The sequence below is a fragment of the Diplotaxodon limnothrissa genome, linkage group LG4 (assembly GCF_057381915.1).
Source record: "Diplotaxodon limnothrissa isolate DT_005_m linkage group LG4, D_limnothrissa_male_GT1.1, whole genome shotgun sequence".
Lineage (NCBI taxonomy): Eukaryota > Metazoa > Chordata > Actinopteri > Cichliformes > Cichlidae > Diplotaxodon > Diplotaxodon limnothrissa.
Window position 1 is genome coordinate 14104259 of NC_140599.1, and position 10984 is coordinate 14115242.

Sequence of the window (10984 nt, forward strand, 5' to 3'; positions counted from 1 at the left end):
GTGGACCAAAACAAGTGAACCGAGACCGTTTAATTATGGTGTGAATGTGACCCGACCCAACTACCAGGTGCACGATGCAAGTTTAAGCAATACCCCTTCCTGAAGCCATGTATGCTTTATTCTTGGATGCACAAAGGCACAGTAGATGTGCAAAGATCTGTATGAGCTAGTTGTGAAATGAACATAAATTCTCCATGTTCTCCAGTATTCCAGAGCACAGAACACCTTCTTCCTGTATTTATTTTTGTTATTCCTGTCCCGACACATCTGGCCAATAAGCAGATTGAATATTGTCATGTGGTTTGCAGCAACGTGTTTTTTCGCTTGGACTTTTCTCTGTGTGGAAACATTTTAAGCCACAGGAAAAAGCTACAAGATTCAAAACTCATCAGCTGAGTCGGACCAGAGCAAACAAACTATAGGTGTGAAAACGCCCTTAGAGAAGCCACTCAAAGTGGAACAAAAGGATGTGGGCAAACACAACTCACATGGCACTCAAAAGTGCAGGTGTGTGGGCTCGTGTGGTGAGCGCACTCCTGTTCACTTGTGAAGGCTCTCCAGAAAAGGAGACTCAATGCAATGACCAAATTCTCTCCTCTGCTTTCACTTTTACATGTAACTAAAAAAAATTGGTTTAAAAAATAAATAAATGACACATTTAATGTACTATTTTTATAACGAGGGGGTAGTGAATACTTTTGACAGATGCTGAAAGCACAAACGTGACATTGCTCTCTATATCTTACTGGCTCTTGTTATGAGGAGTCAAATCACACCTATTCATCACAGCAGTGAATGCTATATACCAGTCACAACATTTATCAAGCATATTAGAAAGTTTCCTCAAAAAAACATATTCATTGGTATTCTTGGTATCCTCTAAATGAGTGTTCTCTGGATTGACTCCTTGTCTCTGACCATGTCATACGGTCATATTTCTCAGCAGAGAGAAAAGGCATCTGGGGGAGTTTGGACAGTAACAAGGAGCCCATTTCAGTGTCCTTGAGAGATGTTCTGTGTGGTTATCTGTGCCGTAGCCGAGCTGAAGTGGTTAACGTGCATTATCCTACAAGTGACACTTCAGAGTGTGGTCTGTGGGGGATAGTCATGCTGTAGCATCCCTTCTATCGTGGTCAACCTTTGTAATCCCTCACTATCTCGTTGAGCTCTGAATACAGCTATCAGGGTCCTTGTGTTGGATTTACTTCTACTGCAGAGAAATAAATAAATCTCTTTTCTGGTTCTTATCACGACTTGCTAAAGCACATGGATGTTTCCCTGTGTCCTTATTGCTGTACTTTGGGAAACATCAGAAGGGCTTGGGCAGTAACAAAATGAGATGTGTCAAATTTTCTATACTTCTAATACGTGATAAAAATACAACATATTTGACATTATAAGCACAATGTACATGCGTACGTGGTGGCTGCGGCTCAGGAGGTAAAGCAGGTCATCTACTAATCAGAAGGTTGATGGTTTGATATAAACGAGTCAGATGTGGAAGAAAAGTATCTATATGAATGTGCGTGTGAATGTGTGAATGAGACTTCTCTAAAGTGCTCTGAGAATTCTAGTAGAGTTAGAAAATCACTATATGAGTCCATTTACCATGCAATTAACCAGACCAGTATCTGCACATTTATGACAGTTATTAGTTAAAATATGATTTGTGCACTCTTGTGCTCCCGTTTTGGACAGGGAGTTGCGTTTGTGGATTTTTAATTGCTGTTTATTTTCTGTTCTCTGTTTGGTTTTGCTCCTTAAGTTTGAATCTTTAGTTTTATACCTCTGCTTGTTACTGTCAGGAATTAACCTCATTTATGTTTTATCTTTTATTACACATTTATGTTTTATAGGATAATATGGAGTATGGTGTTTAGGGATGGGTATTGATAAGATTTTAACGATTCCGATTCCATTTTCGATTCTGTTTAACGATTCGATTCTTTATCGATTCTCTTATCGATTCTTTTTTTTAAAAAGGAGAACACTAAGGTAGATTAGCTTAGAACTTTGTTTTATATCTTCTCTTTGAACAAGGTAGAAATTTAGGAGTAACATGGCCTTACAAACCCAACAGTGAGATCTTAAGAGATCCAGCCTACGGCTCTTCAATGGGGTGTCACAGGGTCCCCAGGAAAAAAATTGTAAATGTAAAATAATAAAATAAATATTCTTCTGTAGCAATAACAAAGTATAACATAAATTATTCTGTAGCAATTACACAAGAATATCCAGTAATGTCCCTGCCTACAATTAAACACATTCACTTACCTAAAATCGGGGGCATCTGCTGTGGCAAATGGGTGCAAGCCTTTTACCACAAACTGAGTCACTGCTCGGTGACATTCGTCTATCCTGGCCTGAAAGGAGACGCTACCGGTAGACTGCAGCGAGAACTGCCAGCATCTGAGCCAGCCAGACTCTGTCTGTCTCTCTCATCATGGTCACCTAAATGCACAGTAATGGCAGGTTTTGTAATAAGGCCGATCGCACTAACATAATATGCACTGTTAGTTGATGATTTACCTGCCGCATTAACGGGAGAGGACGTGCAAACGTTACCGCTGCTGCTGGGTTGAGATTCACAAGTCCGGAGCGGAATTAAAAACACGACATTCATTTAAGGTCATCGTGTGTTTTGTGAGCAAATGCTTTTGCATATTCGTAGTGTTTCCTCCCTTAAATGAAATATCTACTTTGCAAGTATTGCAAGTTATCATCCGTTCTCGTAAAGTATAACCAAACTTTTGAGCGTTTGAGCCGTCGTGTTTCCTGCCGGGTAAATGACGCTCCGCAACGTGGTGACGTCATTCGGGGCGACTGGAATCGATAAGGGAATCGTTTGCAAAAATGGCAAACAATTCCAAGGAATTGAAACAGTGGGAACCGGTTCTCAACAAGAACCTGTTTTCGATACCCATCCCTAATGGTGTTGGAAGAAAATGCCACACTCATACAAGCCTGTAGTGGGAAATTACTGGACACAGTGGACGGGGCACAGATTTTGGTGTGTGTATACGTAGGGAGGAGTTGTTTCTCCTTTCTCCTCACAGGGAAATGATGTCCAACTGGAGTGAAGATGTAAGATGAACCAGGAAGTTTAAACCTGGCTCATCGCAAACTTTTTAACCAATCATATTGTGTTCGTATGACATTATAAAGACTTTCTTTTGCTAGTCAGTGAAACATGATATCCTCGCATATTGCTTGAAGTTACAAAAGATTTCCACACAATTAGAAACAAATGATATAGAAAAGTGTCAGAAATCACAGAAAAAAAGTAAGTTAAATCTTAGCAAAACAATAGCTTTTGTGCATATACTGTAAATATTCATGTGTTCATTTTCCAGTTGACCTCTGTCCGTACCCTCACCTCTGAACGCCTGCTATGAGTAGTCACCACAAGAACGAGATTACAGATATAAATGTCAGCAATGGCTGGCCTCGCCCTTACAGAGGAGTGCAGTCATTCAAGAGAGGCTCAGAATGGAGACGTTACTCCTCCACATCGAGAGCAGCTAGTTGAGGATGTTCATGCATCTTACTAGGTAGCCTCATAGACACTTCCTGGGTGAGGTGTTCAGGGCATTTCCTACCCAAAGGAAGCTCTGGGGTAGAGCCAGGGAGTCTATATTATTATATCTTGTAGCTGGTCTGGGAACCCCACAGTGTGAGGAGGAGGAGGCAGCTGGGGAGAGGGATGCCTGGATTGCTCTGCTTAGGCTGCTGCCCCCACAATCCGGATAAGCGGAGGATGAATGGATGGATTGTCACGGTTAGGTGGTCCTCACCGATTACCTTGCCACTTTTTGGGGGTGTTTGTGTGTACTGTGTCGTGTCTCCTCTCCATCTTGTGCATATGTTTTGCTGCGGAGACATGTACCTCTGGAAGCCGTGGCACGGCACGGCAGCTGACCGAGGGGTGGGTCCGGAGCTGGAAGCGTCGCACCTGGACGTAATTACTTCGCCGGCTACAACTGATCTGAAGCAGCCCTATTTAACGGTGCAGTCGAGTCACAACCAACGCTGGAACGTTGAACTAAACCGGGTAGCGTAATCGTGGCTAGTATACTCCGCTTGTGAAAGAGAGACGGTTGTATTACAGTGCGTGTGCTTTTCTCATCTGCCCTCAGGATTCAGAGATCGGAGGAGGAGCCGGCACAAGGAGCGGTTTTGGATTATTACAGCACTGTCACTGCGGGGAGAAGTCATAGGAGCGGTTTTTGGATTATTACAGCACTGTCACTGCGGGGAGAAGTCATCGTATAACTGCACTGCTCTTTCTGGATTACAGACTCGAACTATTGACTCACCTTTTCACTGTGAATAAATTCACTGTCACTCTGCAAGGAGTCTCGCACCTGAGTCCTTTAATTCCATTTCACCATGACAGAACGTTCCAGCCAAGCGGACTCAGCGGACTCGTCATCCTGGCGGCGCGAGCTGTCGCTCCAGGCGGGGCAATTAGAACGCCACGAGAAAATGTTACACCATGTCTCCAGGGAGCAATCAGCGCTAATCCAGGTTGTGACGGAGTTAAAAGGTATGTTGCTATCTCCGCCTGGAGCTGCGGGGGGCCCTTTACCAGCGCCACCCCCGATCAGCGTCGCTGCTGCTTGCCCACTGCCCCCCTCCCCTCCTCCGCAACCACGGGAACATTCATTGCCTGTCCCAGAAAAATTTTCTGGAGAATTAGACAAGAGTAGGGGATTTTTGACGCAGTGTGCCCTCATCTTTAGGCAGCAGGCTCAGGCCTACGCCACTGATGGTTCTAAAATAGCCTTGATGGTGGAGCTGTTGACAGGCCGAGCCTTGCAGTGGGCGCAAGCGGTCCTGAACTCCCAGCCTCAGATTTCTTACACTGAGTTTTTGAGCAAATTTCGTAGTGTTTTTGATAAAGGAACTAACCCTGACAGCGCTGCGCATAGGCTGTTTACCTTGAAGCAGGGCCGGAGGAGTGTCGCTGACTTCTCGGTGGACTTCTGGATCCTCGCTGAGGAGACTGGTTGGGAGGAAACGGCGCTCCGGGGCGCCTTCTTGAACAGTCTGAATGATGGACTGAAGCGTGAGTTGGCTACAAAAGACTTGCCTAAAACTTTGAGTGCGTTGATTGATTTATGTATTAGGTTGGATGACCACCTGCGGGAGTTCGGCAGGCGGACACCAGGAGGCGCTGGGTGGCGGGCGGAATTGCCGGCTCTGGAATGGAGAGGGACGGACCCGCGACCTACGGAGGCGGAGGAGCCTATGCAGCTAGGCAGTGCACGTTTGAGCTCCACAGATTGGAGGAGGAGACGCCTGACGGGTGAGTGCTTTGCTTGTGGGAAGAAGGGACATTTTGCTGACGCATGCCCCTCTCGGGGAAACGACCAAGCCCGTCAGTAGCTGTGGGAATACTGACGGGTGCGACCATGAACACTGCCTCCCATCTGAGTTGTCCTGCTAAGTTGGTTTTTCAATCTCACACCCATCTGTGTAGTGCATTAGTGGATTCTGGGGCCGAACAGAGTTTTCTGGACGAATCGCTCGCTAGGAGGTTGGGTTTTCCTGCGGTTCCCCTCCAGGAGCCTCTTCAAGTGTCGGCTCTTAACGGCAGCCCGTTAGCAGAAATAACTCATCGCACAGCTGATCTGACCTTAGTTCTTTCTGGTAACCATGTCGAGAAAGTTTCCCTGTTTCTGTTTAGAGCCCCCGGCACACCATTGGTCTTGGGGTTCCCATGGCTCACACAACACAACCCGCAGATCGACTGGGCGCAGGGACGCGTGACAGGATGGAGCGAGTGGTGCCATGAACATTGTTTACGTGCAGCGGTGCCCAGTTTATTGCCCCTAACTCCAGCGGCTCAAGTGAAGGCACCTGATCTTTCAGCCGTCCCTCCGGAGTACCACGATTTGGCTCAGGTATTCAGCAAAGACCTGGCAGTGTCACTCCCGCCTCATCGCCCTTACGATTGCGGGATAGATCTGCACCCCGGCGCCCCATTACCCACCAGCCGGCTTTACAGCATCTCAAAACCCGAACGTGAGACGATGGAGCGTTACATCACAGACTCCCTTGCTGCCGGTCTAATTCGCCCGTCCACGTCCCCGCTGGGGGCTGGATTCTTCTTTGTACAGAAAAAGGACAAGTCTCTCCGCCCCTGTATAGATTTTCGGGGCCTGAATACGATTACAGTCAAGAACAGATATCCCCTCCCTCTTCTGGCCTCAGCGTTCGAACTACTCCAGGGGGCGACCATCTTTTCCAAACTCGACCTCCGTAATGCATACCATCTGGTTCGTGTTCGCGAGGGGGATGAATGGAAGACGGCGTTTAACACCCATCTGGGGCACTTTGAATATTTGGTTATGCCTTTCGGACTCACCAACGCCCCCGCTGTTTTCCAAGCTATGGTTAATGATGTGCTGCGTGACTTTATTAACCACTTTGTGTTTGTCTATTTAGACGACATCCTCGTTTTCTCTAGGACCCGAGCCGAACACGTGAAACAGGTGAGACTGGTGCTGCAGCGTCTGCTGGAGAATCGGCTTTTCGTCAAGGGTGAGAAGTGCCAGTTTCATGTTCAGTCTGTGTTGTTTTTGGGGTTTATTGTGGAGAAGGGGCAGTTGCGAGCCGACCCTGCCAAAGTGAGGGCAGTGGTGGAGTGGCCCGAGCCCAAGACACGTCGGGAACTACAAAGGTTTCTCGGGTTCGCCAACTTTTATAGGAAGTTCATCAGAAACTTTAGTGCGGTGGTCACTCCTCTCACGCGGCTCACCTCTCCCAAGCAGCCTTTTCTCTGGTCTAGTTCAGCGCAGCGGGCGTTTGCTCATTTGAAACATCTGTTTTCCTCTGCTCCCATTTTGATCCAGGCTGACCTCACCCGACCATTCGTGGTGGAGGTGGACGCATCGGACTCAGGGGTGGGGGCCGTTCTCTCCCAGCGGGTGGAGGGCAAGCTGCACCCATGTGCCTTTTTCTCTCGACGGCTGACTCCAGCGGAACAAAATTATGATGTGGGCGATCGGGAGCTCCTCGCCATCAAACTGGCCCTGGAGGAATGGCGGCACTGGTTGGAGGGTGGAGAACACCCCGTTGTGATTTGGACAGACCATAAGAACTTGGCGTATATCCAGGCAGCTAAGCGTCTCAACGCTCGTCAAGCCAGGTGGGCCCTGTTCTTTACACGTTTCAATATCTCTATAACCTACAGACCGGGATCACGCAACACGAAGCCCGATGCTCTGTCACGCCAATTTTCGCCCCACATGGACGACGAAGAGAGGCAGAGACCCGTTCTGCCCGCCTCATGCGTCGTGGGGGCCATCACATGGGAGATTGAGAGGATGGTCAGAGAGGCCCAGCAGCAGGAGCCAGACCCAGGGACGGGCCCGGATGGACGGTTGTTCGTCCCCACAACGGTCCGGGGCAGAGTTATACACTGGGCCCACACCGCAAAGTTCTCCTGCCACCCTGGTAAGAACCGCACCATTAGTTTTTTGCGACGTTTGTTTTGGTGGCCCTCTCTCCTCAGGGATGTTCGGGACTATGTGGCGGCCTGTCCTACCTGTGCTCGGAATAAGACCCCCAGTGCTCCCCAGGCCGGTCTCTTGCACCCTCTGCCCGTCCCCAAGCGCCCCTGGTCGCACATCGCTTTGGATTTTGTCACCGGTCTACCGCCGTCGTCAGGTAACACGACCATACTCACTGTTATAGACCGTTTTTCCAAGGCTGCGCACTTTGTGGCATTGCCTAAGCTCCCGACGGCCTTGGAGACTGCTCGGCTCCTCACTGATCATGTTTTTCGATTACATGGACTGCCATGGGACATTGTTTCTGATCGGGGTCCCCAGTTTACTTCTCGGGTGTGGAGGGCGTTTTGTTCGGAACTGGGGGCCGGAGTGAGTTTGTCTTCAGGTTTTCATCCTCAGACGAACGGTCAGGCGGAGCGGGCGAACCAGGAGTTGGAGTCTATGTTGCGCTGTGTGGTGTCCTCGAATCAATCCACCTGGAGTGGCCAATTAGCTTGGGTCGAGTACGCTCACAATTCCAGCACGTCGGCGGCCACTGGTGTGTCTCCGTTTGAGGCGTCGCTGGGGTACCAGCCGCCTCTACTCACCATCACTGAAGGCGAGCTGGCCGTCCCCTCCGTTCAGCATCACATGAGACGCTGCAGGCGAGCGTGGCGCGCCACTCGGGCGGCTCTGTTGAGGACGGCGGAACAGAATAAGAGGCTGGCTGATCGTCGCCGCACCCCTGCCCCTGCCTATCGTGTTGGGCAGCAGGTGTGGCTCTCCTCCAGGTATGTTCCTTTGCGGACTGAATCCAGGAAGTTGGCCCCGCGTTTCATTGGGCCCTTTTCGATCCAGGCTGTTCTGAACCCAGTGACTGTTCGCTTGGCCCTTCCTCGTGCCATGAGGATTCATAATGTGTTTCATGTTTCCCAGGTGAAACCGGTCCGGACCAGCCCTTTGTGCCCGCCCTCCGGGCCCCCGCCACCCGCCCGGATTATCGACGGCGCCCCGGCGTATTCCATCTCCCGCATTATGGATGCCCGGCGCCGCGGTAGGGGCTTTCAGTTCTTGGTGGATTGGGATGGGTATGGTCCGGAAGAGCGTTCCTGGGTGCCGCGGTCTGCGGTTCTCGATGACGCCATGGTGAGGGAATTCCGCCGCCGGCACCCTGACAAGTTTGGTCGGTCGCCGGGAGGCTCCCATTGATGGGGGGGTACTGTCACGGTTAGGTGGTCCTCACCGATTACCTTGCCACTTTTTGGGGGTGTTTGTGTGTACTGTGTCGTGTCTCCTCTCCATCTTGTGCATATGTTTTGCTGCGGAGACATGTACCTCTGGAAGCCGTGGCACGGCACGGCAGCTGACCGAGGGGTGGGTCCGGAGCTGGAAGCGTCGCACCTGGACGTAATTACTTCGCCGGCTACAACTGATCTGAAGCAGCCCTATTTAACGGTGCAGTCGAGTCACAACCAACGCTGGAACGTTGAACTAAACCGGGTAGCGTAATCGTGGCTAGTATACTCCGCTTGTGAAAGAGAGACGGTTGTATTACAGTGCGTGTGCTTTTCTCATCTGCCCTCAGGATTCAGAGATCGGAGGAGGAGCCGGCACAAGGAGCGGTTTTGGATTATTACAGCACTGTCACTGCGGGGAGAAGTCATAGGAGCGGTTTTTGGATTATTACAGCACTGTCACTGCGGGGAGAAGTCATCGTATAACTGCACTGCTCTTTCTGGATTACAGACTCGAACTATTGACTCACCTTTTCACTGTGAATAAATTCACTGTCACTCTGCAAGGAGTCTCGCACCTGAGTCCTTTAATTCCATTTCACCATGACATGGATAGATGGACGGGCGGTCGACGTTGGCACTAGTTTAACTATCTTGTAACACTAAATATCTTGAATATTCCCCAGTTTGGTTATGTTTAATTCATGAGGCACCATCACCATGTCTGGATTAGACAGTAGCAGATTAATATGGATCAAGGCAGATACACTCACACACACACGTACACTGACACTAAGCACACTCAATAACTGAGAGAATTAAAAAGTTTTTGGACACTAACAGCCTCATTAAGCAACCCATTTAATGTCTTTTCTTCTCTTTTTTAAAAATTTCATCTTGTGTTCAAGTGAAATCCTCTCATGAAAGGAAATGAGAACATTTGCACCTCTGGCAGCAGCGTGAGACACACAGATTACTTTCTTTTTTTCTGTTTTAAATACACTAGGCCAAACACGAGTGGTGCTCTCGGTAGTCTTATTGCCTGTCATCAACACTAGCTCTCATTTTCTCCTCCCCTTTCCTACATTTCCTTTAATGAACACGTGATGGCTGTTATCGATTCATTATTCGCTCATTAATATTCTAGTTTTTTAATAGAATGTCAGTTCAGTGTAGCATGAATGCAATTCTCTACGTGCGTGCTGTCGCCGTGGGCCCACGTGCGCGCTCCTGGCTACAGCTGTCAAGGATGCAATCAGCTGTGAGGGGCAACCACCTGCTGCCAAAATGGTCACTTAAGTGTTATGTTTTGCAGGTTCTCAGACTGCTCTCTCAAAGGTTTCTACCAGGAAGTCTTAAACATGTCACGACACGGTGCTGGTGCAATCACCTTTATCCAGACGAGTTTAAAATATCCTAAACAAAATATGGGAATTTTATCCAAAGATTGGCTTTATTTTTTTAAAAGAAAACTGCAGAGAGAGAAAACAAAAAGACTGCTGCCCTAAGAGATTTGAGTCACCATGCAGGGCAGAGTTTGACAAATGGTCTCTGGACACTGCAGTGAAGAAACCCTCGAGCCCCAAAACTGTCTTGTTACTTCAGTTCAAGTTGCTCGCAAGGTGGCTGCTGTGACAGTGTGAGCTGTTCACAGGTAGAGCGGGGACACAAAAAGTCAGCCCAGGACTGTCAGCCACACCGAGAAGATTTAGATGCTCAGGTGTACCTTATTCTGTCCGCACATCTCTTGCTTTCCTCCCCACAATCCGTTCCATATTCTCTATCCGTCCTTCATAAACCCCTATCAGAGAGAAGATGTGGTTTTTGTTGTGGAGTCATTTCAGTTTTTTTCTGTCGTTCATCATCCGGGTTTAAACAGGCATCTAAATTTCCCTCAGATTTATTGCCGTGACAAAAAAAGTATGTGTGTTTATGGCAGTGGTGGTAGCATCCTGCTTATACGTGTCATTTTGCATTCGTTTTGAGCAAACGGGGTGTAATGACTTCAGACGGACTTGCTTTACCTCGTAAAGCATAAAGTGTTCCAGGTTCAATATTCATAGTGAACAATCGCTTTGTGATGTCATATATTTTAGATGTGGAAACATCTTCACACCACACACTAGATATAACCCTGTCTCCCCTAAACAATCATTTTTGTTTTGTTTTTTTTCCTGAGTGGACATCAGCAAGTTAGGATATCCGATACAAACTATGTACAGCATCATTAATCTGAACTGTAGGATGTCACCT